Raw genomic sequence first — 12198 nt, forward strand, 5'->3', positions numbered from 1 at the left:
CCACCCAGCCACCTTCCCAGCCTACAGCTAGATGTTTTAAAGTCGACTTTCTTCTACCAACAGGTGACTGGTAAAGCCTGACTTACACATTAACTTCTTCCTAAGTGAAGACATGAAAATGGTTAGCTTCTGGCTTCCTCTCTAGAAATTTACCACAGGCTTCTCTAGCCAAGAATGTGGACAGGAAGAGGAATTACACATTTCACAACCAAGAAGTTGGTAGGCATCATTCCACAGAGGAAATCATTGCCTCTCTTGTGATCTGCAGAGATTCCCTCCCTCCCGCCCCCTTCCCTTCCTTTTCCTTCCCTTCCTTTCCTTTTGCTTACCACCTCTCTCTGGCCCTCTTCTCCATCCTCTGCCCTTTGCTGTCTTCTTCTCCCTGCCTGCCCTACTCTCCCCTTCCTATCCCACTTTACCCCTTCCTATTTTTCCTTTACCCTTTCCCCCTCTCCATTCCCTCTTCCTCTCATTTTTATAAAACCTTTGTACTTGTACTAGAATTGTACTGTTTTAAAGCACTGCTTAGAGGCAGGAAAGGGATTTATATTATCTCTAAAAAAGACTTGGCAATCAATGCCAAGAGTCACTGTGGTGCTTTTCTTTTTCCCTGACTTTCTCCCCACACCCCCCTTCCTACTAATGCAGGACCTTTTGCTTGCACTCTACCACTTTAGCCATAACCAAACGTGTTTTTCTGTTTGTTATTTTTCAGGTAGGGTCTCTGGAACTGTTATGAAAGGATTGGCCTCTAAACCTCCTGGCACTCAGCCTCTCTAGGAGCTAGGCATGAACCACCAGCACCCAGCATCTTCACTTTAGTTATTTTTTTCTATGGAACATGCAATGATCTTCCAATAAAAAATAAAACATAAATTGAGGTTTTAATTTGACCATTTAGCTTGAATCTTCTCTCACTGCTCAGGTTTCTATGGAATTCCTAGGCCAAACCTGACAGAATGAAAACAACTTCAAAAGAAAGGATGGGTTGCAGGCAGTGGTTTTGCCACCATGTGTAGGCTTTCTCTCAGCCTCTGCCCTTCCCTGCAGCCATGCTGATTGGTCTGAGATGTGATGGTCACTTTCACAAGACATGTTCAAGAATATAAATTTACCAACTCTATGAGTTTAAATGTCCAGATAGCTAAGAACATTCTGAGTACTGAGAACTTAAGAAGAAGAGCTACAGGTTTTGGGGGCCCAATGGGGTGGTGGAGTGGAAGAGATGCTAACAGATCAATGTACCTGCTTTAAGGTGGAGAAAGCTTCATAAGTCATATTTAATTGGAAAGGGCTCTGTGACACAGAAGCCTCTCCTGTTTAGATTTCAGGGGAATGAAAAATAACAACACATAGTCAATATTTGTAGATTATTTATCCTGTGCTGGCTATAGTACTTTCTATGCATACATTCACCTATACTCTATATTATTTCTATAATGATTTATGTACATATATCTTTTCCTTCTCCACTGAGCTCATGTTCGATCCACTCCCAAACTTCAATAGTTATATCTGAGAAAAGGGGAAAAAAATTGAAGTTAAGAAACTTGACTTTGTTTGCTGTACTATTCTTGTCACGTTTCTGTTCATTTCAAATTTTTTCCATGTTATGTCATTCACTTACTAAAAAAAAAAAAAGGAAAGAAACCTGACTTGCCCAAGTGTCATTAATGGATTAAATAGTTCAGAGGAGTGAACATTAAATTGAGGGGAAGTTATTTTGCTCATTATCTTCTTTTGGCAGAAAATGTACTCTTAGGAATGCATCTGACTTACAGATTCTTCACTTCCAAAGAGATGTCTCTTCCTACAAATGAATTTTAAAATCTGTCCTGCCACAAAGTTCTGAGTGTACAGAGCTGGCAGAGTTATGATTCTATCCTGCCCACCCTGCCTATAAAAGCAGAGAACAAAGGTAAGAAGCCATTTCTAAATGGACTAGTGGCCCACACCAGTAATCCTAACTACTCAGGAGGTGGAGATCAGGAGGGTTATGGTTTGAGGCCAGCACAAGCCAAAAGTTCAGGAGAGCCCCTTCTCAACCAATGAAAAACAAACAACAACAACAACAAAAAGATAGGTTCAGTAACTCGTACTTGTCATCCCAGTTATACTGGAAGTATAAATAAGATTGAGGTCCAGGCTGGCTTGGGTATAAATGAAGAACGCAGAAAGGGCTGAAGGTGTGGCTAAGTCAGTAGAAAGGGCCTACCTAGCAAATGTAAGGCCCTGAATTCAATTTGTAGTACAGCCAATTTTCTTAAAGACTGTTATTGAAAGGAGTCCAAGAATTGTTTACAGTTAGTCAAAGAGCCAAAACCAAGACTGAGCATGCTACAGCAGACCAAATGAAATGTGACTCAAAAAGGAAATTCAAGGTTAGCCAGGGCTCTGCCCATAGTATGTTGTGGTTACTTCCACACCTCTGGGAAAGGTGTGGAGAATGAAATCAGAAGTATTAAATGTCCTGTGTTTTGCTGTATACACACACACACACACACACACACACACACACACACACACACACACACACACACACACAGAGGTATCATAAGTACATAAACCTTGCATTTCATAGAGTTGGCTTTCATGTTCTTTGAGCAATGGTTTTACCAACTTCATGAAGTTTGACACTGAAGCACCTTTAGTCTACCTTCTTGTGTTTTTTTTGGTGTGCATGAGCCGGGTATCCTTACAGAAGCCTATCTTTAGTTTTATTAGCTTGGATATTCTTACATTAAAAGAAACAACACTGGGATTGTGGAATGGTCATGTGACATTGAAGGAACTATTTGATTCCCAATGCAAAAAACAGACTTTCTCAGAAAAGAATGAACGCAGATTTCGTCTTCTGGTGAAGCTTAATCAGGATTTTTTTAAAAGAGGGGATAAAAAGATTAAGGGACTCCAAATTGGACTTCTTTTGAATGGATAATGCAAAAAAGAAAGAGTAAATTGGGAAGATGTTCACTACCATGAATTTACATAAGGAATCACATGACCACCTGAAGATCCCCAGGGACAAACAAGTTTGCTGAGTGTTGAGGCTGGGAGTGGAGGCTGGAATGGAGGTGTAGGTATAATGAGTCCATCAGTGAACAGAGACACTGAAAACCTTTATGGCTGGTAAGATGAGTGAGCAGAATTTCTTTAAGATATTTGTGTGAGATCCCATTATAAAAGTGATGCTGCCCAGAGCCCTTCCAGTATGCAGGTGTAGAGATGCTTAAGCTTACAAATTGTATGCACGAATTACTTTTTCTAAAGATGCCTGCAAAAACATCTTGACTGTCAGGCTATTTCTTTCTCTTTTATAGGTATTTATTTTAAACTGAACTGGAACACAGATGATTGAGAAATAATATAGACGTTTAAAATTTTATTTTAATTTTATCATCAAGGTGATGTACAGAGGAGTTACAATTACCGTAAGATGATGAGTACATTTCTTTGTAGGTTTAAAAAAATGAGAAAACTGCCAGTCTTAGGTTTTACAGACCTCTTAAAAGATTTAAACCCAATTGCTCTTTTTGACTGTGTTTATTAGTATATTAACTACTTTAAAATGAAGGAATGCCATGAACTTTAACTTAATGAACATACCCAAAAGTGGATGTTTGTCCTAATCTGGTCATCCTGGCTTGGAGTTCACATGGTAAAGCTTGTGTTGGGCTATAGAAATAAACTTTATTACACACGGAACCAATAAATGATCACAAGTAACAATGGATATTCTGGATAAGCCCAAAAAGGATCATTTAGCTTTCAGTCACTTTTGTGTGTGTGTGTGTGTGTGTGTGTGTGTGTGTGTGAGAGAGAGAGAGAGAGAGAGAGAGAGAGAGAGAGAGAGAGAGAGAGAGAGAGAGAGAGATTGAGAGAGGGTGACAAAGGAGGTACTAAAGTTTCAATTATATACACAGCAACTCAAAAAATAAGTTTTTGGCATTATAAAATCTAAACTATTAAAGAAGAAACTATTTGTCCACTCAGTAAGTATTTTCCCCTGGACAGGTGCTGGTGGATCATGCCTATAATCCTAGCTACCCAAAAGGCTGAGATTTGAGAATCATGTCAAAGACAGCTCAGGCAGGAAAATCCATGAGACACTTAACTCCAATTAAACACACACATATACACTTACACTTACACACACACACACACACACACACACACACACACACACACACACACACACACACACAAGCTGGAAGTGGAACTGTGGCTCCAGTTGTATAGATCACAAGCCTTAAGTAAAAATAGTTCAGGACCAGTGCCCAGGCTCTGAGCTCTCCCAGGATGGCACCAAAAAAAGAAGTTGTGTTTTCTGAAAATGCTTTACAAAAAATATTACAGTGGCTAAACCTAATAATTTCTAACATTTTAAAATACGTGCCTATTGCTCAAACTATAAACATAATTCTATATTATTTGTATATATCTTTGTACTTAGACTATCAGTTTGTAAACTGCTGCCCTTAGAATCCCTTACAGATTTTTATTTATTTATTTATTTAGTCTCAGTTCTGGGGCCTGAAACTCAGGTCTTGGACAGTGTCCTTGAAATTATTTTGCTCAAGGCAAGTGCTCTATCATTTGAGCCACAGCTTCACCTTTGCCTTTTGATTGTTGATGGGTAATTGGAGATGAAAGACTCGCAGACTTTCCTGCCAGGGCTGACATTGAACCACAATCCTCAAATCTCAGCCTCCTGAGGAGCTAGGATTACTGGCATGAGTCACTAGTGACTAGCTCAGATGTCTATTTTAAGAAAATTCTTTACTCTACCTAAGACTTCAAGCAAAATATCAAAATGTTCCTGAGTATTTAAATGACCAAGTACAAATATTTAGTAATATTTGTGTTTGCACCCTAACATTTATACTACTGAAAGCCCTGTAGGAGATTCTGTGTGTACTGACTGCTGAATACCATTGGGTTGGCTTCTAGAACAGCCATACACTTTCAATGGGATTTCTCAATGGGTCAAGTGGCTGCCACTGACCAAGTAACAATATAAGAAATACAGTTGGATAGCAAATGGATAATTCTAGAGTCAGAACGTCTGAGGGCTGAATTGGTGATTTGTGTAAGATGGCAGGAAGATCACTGTTGATATCTGGCCATTAAAGCCTTGCTGGGTAAATCAATGTCAGAGGCAATATTCTGTTGACATTGCTAGATTTAGTTACAATCTAACAAAGCACCAGAGGAATCTCCATACTGAGGTCTGGACCAGATTCCTGATATTCTTCATGTGGCAAAGGGCAGTGTTGAGAGGCATAGACAGGGAGATTGAATGGAGGTATTATCTCCATGGGACCAGACACATATGTGCACTCCAGGGGGAAGCTAATCAGTAAGAATAAGTGCCTGATGTGTCATCAAGAAATGATGGCAAAATCATATGCACTTTTAAGGTACTTGGTGGCAAAATCAACAGAAGTTGGTGGTTGAAACAGGGCAAAGGAATATGTGATTATAGCTAAATTCTGGCCTAGGATAATGGACTAGGTAATATACTATTTTTTATAGCAGAAGTTAGAAAAAAATAGAAGGTGTATAGAGTAAATGACAAAAATCACTTTGTACCAGTGAATTTAGATTCTGTAAACATCTCCAAATGCAGTATAGATGGACCTCTGGGTGGAGAGTGGGATGAGAAATTTGACTGGTGTCTGGATAGGGCAGGTAATATTTTCCAGGAAAAGATGGAAACTGAAGAGTGAAAAGGTGCTAGGGAAGATGACACTGACTCTTCTGGGAGATTAAGAAGTAGTATGAGAAAAAAAAAAGAAGTAGTATGAGAAAAAAAAAGAAGTAGTATGAGAAATGCAACTGCAAAGAGAGTAATATTTATTAAGCATTACTCAATAGTAAGCTTTGGTGGTTTCACAGGAAGTATCTCAATGTCCTTTGGGACCACTTTCTGTGTGTAAGTACATGTGAGCAATCAAGTACAAAGCAGTATCATAAGATAACAAGATACCAAATAACTGAGAAAGAGAGAAAGAGAGAAACTAGATCTGCAGGAAGGAAACTAATGGGAGAAGTTGATGGGATCAAAAAGATAAGTCAAAGGGTACACATCCATTATTAAGACAATGTTCGTGTAAATATTTTTTCTTTTCTTAGGGATGCCATGGTCTAGGCACTCTGAGCTCTTTTTTTTTTTGGTCGGTCATGGGGCTTGAACTCTGGGCTTGGGCGCTGTCCCTGAGCTCTTCAACTCAAGGTGAGAACTCTACTGCTTGAGCCACAGCACCACTTCCGGTTTCTAGTGGTTTATTGGAGATAAGAGTCTCACAGACTTTCCTGCCTGGCTTTGAACTGCAATCATCAGATTTCAGCCTCCTGAGTAGCTAGGATTACAGGCATGAGCCACTGGCGCCTGGCTACTCTGAGCTCTTTTGCTCAAGACTAGTGCTTGATCACTTGAGTCATAACTCCAGTATGGCTTTTGGGGGGTCAATTGGAGATAAGAGTTTTACATACTGTCCTACCTGGGTTGGATTTGAACCTTGATCCTCAGATCTCAGCCTCCTGAATAGCTAGAATTATAGGCAGGAGCCACCTGGACTTGCCTTTGTGAATACACATTTTTTAAACAAATGGTTTTCTTATCTATGAGTTCTGACATGAACACAGTTTGGGCTCTAAAATATTGAAATCCAGAATCTATATGAAAATAACATCATTGTCAAAGAATACAAATGTGAGAATTAAACTTGATGAGATGTATATTCCTGGGTTTAGGGGTCCAGAAGTTTCTTTATCATCTTGGAGAAAAAATTCAAGGCTATACACTGAGAAGACCTTGGCAAGAGGAAGCATATTAGCGAGAAGCAAAAGGGAAATTCACTTTAGAAACAGAAGAATAGGCAGCTGGGAGAATACAGAGTACTTTGAGGGATTGTAGATTTGAAGATTTTATTGGGATCTGTAGACTTGAGTCTTCAAGTGAAAACTCCTTGGAAAATGGGAAGATTTTTCATGAGGATTGGATTATTTCATCAATATCTTCCCCATGTCCAGGGCTGTTGCTTTGGTCTTAGGTGATCAAAGAGTCATAGAACCTGTGTGGGAAGAGATTTTTGTCTAACTGCAATGCTAGTTGTATATTAACTAGTTCTAAGTAGTCAGTCCACCTCTTAGTCACCATGGCTACTGGGGATTTTCATTCTTTGTAGGGTGCAGATGCTGCTGCAGGCCAACAAGACTTTGCTGTCTGTCAGGAGTCATTGTTTAGAAGTCAACAAGCCAGGATGTGACTTCCCTTTCTTTAAATCAATACCTAGCCATGACTCTTAGTCATCATGTTTCCTAATTTCCTACATAGGCTCTGTTGTTCTACCCTCAAGGAATGTGGTTCATTATATCCTTAGATACAGAAGGATTGTAGATTGTTTTTTGTTTTTGTTTTTTGCTTTTTGCTTTTTGTACTCATCTAGGGGCTTGAACTCAGGGTCTAGGTGCTGTATCTGAGCTTCTTGAGCCACAGCTCAAGCCACATGAACCACTGTTTTCCTTCTGGCTTTTTGTTGGTTATTTGGAGATAAGAGTCTCATGGGCTTTCTGGCCTAGGCTGGCTTCATGATCATCAAATCTCAGCCTCCTAAGTAGCTTGGATTGCAGGCTTGAGCCATGGATGCCCAGCTGTAAATTACTTAAAAACAAACAAACAAAAATAACAACTATTTTCTGCTGAACAGGGATGTTGGCTCCAACTCCGAATGTATTATTTCTCCTTGCTGTGTGTTAGAGGTGATAGCTGAGCTTGATCTAGAGGTCCCAATTGTTGATGATGCTAATCTTGTAGTATTAGTTGAAAACCGGGTTGTATGATCGTTTGCAAGTAAACTTTTGAAGCCCAAAACATGGACTAATTGTGGTTACTGCCATTGCAAGAAGAATTTCCCCTGGATTGTAGCTTGACAGCAATGGTGACCTATGGGTTCAGATACATTCTTTATATTTCAGGTTTACCGATATTTCAGATTTAATTAACAAAACAATAGCAGTGGTTTTCCCCTGTGGGGCCTATTGCCTGCTCAGATACAGGTTTCTGTCCTTGGGCTTACACTATCAAACAAGAACCCTGTTGTAAGGTGAAAAAACAGAGAAGCCACATTTTGAGAGGTCGAATCTTGGAGTCTCTATTAAAAGGCCTACAACTGCATGGTGGTCTCATAGACCAGCAGCCAGCAAATACACATAACACTGTTAGGAAACTGAGCCATGAAGGCCAGAGAAGAAAGAACAAAAACAAATACCAACAAACCAATTCAGTTGAATTGGGATAACATGGTTACCGGAGAAGAACCAGAAGCCAGGACCCAGGAGCCAGAAGAAGAACACTGAGACATTTGGCATGGTAATGGCACCTGAGCTGGTCCAGGCCTAAATAGGGTCAGGTCAGTGGGCAGGGTCACAGGAAATTCTCAGTCCTAGATACTGGACTGAGAGGGTTAGTAAGCTATCAGCCAAGTGCCTGCCCATGCTTCGAGGGATTCAGGCACGGCCACTGCCTGGGAGGCAGGGGCTTCAACTTCCTCCACCATGAAGACAAGATGCCAGGCCCTACCATCCACTATGTGGCCAAGATGGCGCCAGCCAGACCCAAACTTCTCCTGAGCCACAGCACCACTTCCCCGAACTTCCTATTTCAACCCCTTCTATGGAGTTGGCCTGAAATCCCATCCAAATGTATAATGGCACCCATGTTAGTTGCACTTTCTATCTCGCTGGTGATCACATCCTGCAGGCCATACTGCTAGTGTGATGCCTGGAAACTCAGCTGAGCAGGATCATTGGCAACGATTGTCCCACAGCAGCCTTCGTGGTTCTCTCTGGCATTACAAACACTAGCCAAGAGCCACAAAGCTCATTCTATCCGAGCTTGACTTCTGTGTGTCCTGGACTTGCAACCCTGACTTCAGAAATCAGGGCTCCCTCTCTAGTTCTAAGATGCAACCAACTGCAAGAGCAGTAGCTTCTATGCCCAGAGGTCCGGGGGACCTCCTCAGCCCCAATAACAGAAGGGTAGCCCCGCTTGCAAACAAATGAATGGCTTGGGAAGCAATCTTTCCTCCATGCACAGGGAGCATTTATTCAAACCCCAGCTACTCTTTGTGTGCCACTTCTGTAGCCAACTGTTTTTGTTAGCGGCCATGAATTTTTATGTCCCACCAGTGAATTTTACTTAATCATAACTATCCTGCAAGAGTCAGGCCGTCACTTCTGCCCTGTATAACTACCTTTATCATTCACATTTTCAAGCAGAATTCACCTACTGTGGGGTTCAGGATGCACCCCAGAAGCATCTTCATGCCATGTGTATTAATTAATTTAATCTTTCGCTACACATAGGTAGCATTATCTTTACATCCTTTATTTATGTATTTATTTTTTTGTTAGAGGTGGGGCTTGAACTGGGGGCTGGGGCTCTGTCCCTAAGCTCTTTAGCTCAAGGCTCGTGCTCTATCACTTTAAAGGTACAGCACCACTTTTGGTACTCTGGCATTTAATTGGAGATAAGATTCTCATGGACTTTCCTGCTGGGTGGGTTTTAAACCCTGAACCTCAGATCTCAGCCTACTAAGTAGCTAGGATTACAGATGTGAACTACTGGTCCCTGGTTTAGCACTTCCTATTTCAGCCATTTTGCTAAAGCTTTGTAAGTAAAAGTCAAGACATATAATTCTCATAATTTATCTCTCAGGTACTATTATCTGCATTTTATAGCAGGTGCTCAAAATAGGCTCATTTTGGTCCTTATTCCACCCACACAACTTGCCCTCATTGGCTAGAGCTCTAACAACTGAGCCATGCCTCCAGCCCTAAAACTTTTTTCTTTTTGTTTTCTTCCTCTTTCTTCCTTCTTTGCCTCTGGTTCTGCCGAGATCAGAAGGTAGCCTGCCTCTCCCAGTGGGAACCTTGCTAGGTACCCTCTCACTTGAGTTGCCTGGCACCATCTTGAATAGCATCCGGATTGGGTTTCAACTCTGTGGATAGAGCTTGCCTCTTTGGCAGTATATGGACTCAAGCTGGCCAAGCTGGAGTATATTTATGTAGCTTGGGAAGACCCACCCAGGCTCATTAAACCTGTAACAGCTGATAACCATTATTGTTTTTCCAATTCACAGAACAGAAAAGGTAGGCTTTGAATTTTCACTTGGCTTTCACAGTGTCGAAATGGCTGTAACCATGCTGGTCGCTTGCCTCTGCTTCTGTAATTTCTCTATTCATTACATCATGCATGTTTAGTCATTTTGGACAAAGCATATGTCTTTGTTCTTGTTAATAAACACCAGAAGATTTTAATTTAGAAAACAATTGAAAACATAGCACTGTGTAAGCAAATTATTAATGGTGTCAGATGCTGTCCTTGATTCAGAAGTAAGTTTTATTTTATGCAATTTTCTCACAAAGGATCTGACTTTAAACCACTGGATTAGCTGAAAGCAAGAAAACTGCTGTTTGGCAACATTAAAACAAAAATTAAGATATTTTGCAATAGATGTTGTACAAACAGGACATTCTAAATTTGCTTATAAGAATTTTTAAAACTTAAAAAAGCAACATTTCATATTTTGAAATATTATTTGGCATATTTTTCTATTAACATAATCTTGTGATAAATAATCTTGGAAAGTTCCATACTTTAAGCATCACTGTAAATAGAATGATATCTTTTTAATATCAAAGATATGCCTAATAAACCTAAGTCATTACAGGAAAGAGCCTTATGATTTATCTGTGTTATTTTGCATCAATAAATAGGAAAACATATTTTCTGCAGATGTTCCTAACAGTATATTGAATATTCAGAACTTTATTATAAAGTCTGATTTAAATTTAAGGATGTACTCTTAAAAGTCTTTGGAAATAATTGAATGTCTTTATTAAGTTTCTTCCAGTTTAATGCCATATGGAAATTACTTGTATAACATTCATAAGTTTCTCTGTGTATGAACTAAAGAAACCCATAAGTTCTTTACAATGAAATTTAAATAGTTTTCACCCAAAGTTATGTAAGAACATACATTTAAACACAAAAAAGATCTTTGTAGAAATGCACTTGTCTTACATGTAGTTGTATTCAATATAAAAGACCAATAATTATGTATCTTTGTATATGAAGAGTGATAGGAATGTTTGAAATTCACCAATTAAGTGGAATACAATTCTGATTGGGTTAATTATTCTTTCCTCTATGTATGTGAACTTCGATGATATTTGAAATTAAGGAGTGTTTTGCTCACAAGCACAGCTGTGGTTTGGCTTGTGTCCCTTAATCCCCAATGTTAGATTAAAATGATGGAAATTTAATCCTTTTTTGGTGTTTAGAGGTAAGGCTTTAGGAAATAGCTAGGATTAAAAATTGTTGTGGTAAAGGTTCTATTACTGAATGTTGATGTCTTTATAAGAAGGAGAGAAACCAGAGGAGATAAAGATTCTTCCTGTCTCTTTCCCTGTCATGCCTTAGGTCCCTCAGGAATCTACCACCACTCACATTGGCACACGCGTCCATTGCTCTTACACCTCTAGAATTGTGAGGTGTGATAAGCCTCTTTTCTCTATGGCCTAACCAATCTGTGGATTTGTGTTATTGATGGTGGAAATGGACTAAAATGTCCATCTTGGAAGTAGAATCCATCAAAATGCAAGAAAACAAATGATGTGAAATCTTTATAGTGTTGAAATTGAGTAAATTTCAGATTGTATCAGGAGGGTTACAAAGTATCTGTGCTTTAAATCCTTTTAGATGACTTAGAAAGGGAGATGAGGACTTGGTTATTTTCTTAAAGTGTGAAGATACAGCACTGTATTTCCTTCTAGCTCTTATAGTATTCCTGTTGAGAAATCTGTTGTTAAGACTTGGTGCTTTACTCTCAGCTTTCAATATCTTACCTTTTGTTCTGTATTTTGGGATTTTCTAACTATAATGTAGTTTGAGGAGGTTCTTTTCTGCTCATGTTTATTTGGGGTTCTAAATGTCTCCCATACTTGAATGTTCATAACTTTCTCAAGATTTGGGTGATTTTCTATAATAATAGAAATACTCCAATATGTAAGTTTTCTATGACTTTAGCCTGGAACTTGACTTCATCTTCTACATTAAAAATAATGTAAATATGGGTTCTAAATCATATCCTGTTCATGGTTCTTTTCTTCTTAATCCTGTCTAAAGTTCTC

Source organism: Dipodomys merriami, unplaced genomic scaffold, assembly GCF_024711535.1.
Source record: "Dipodomys merriami isolate MVZ:Mamm:240054 unplaced genomic scaffold, mDipMer1.0.p SCAF_15, whole genome shotgun sequence".
NCBI lineage: Eukaryota > Metazoa > Chordata > Mammalia > Rodentia > Heteromyidae > Dipodomys > Dipodomys merriami.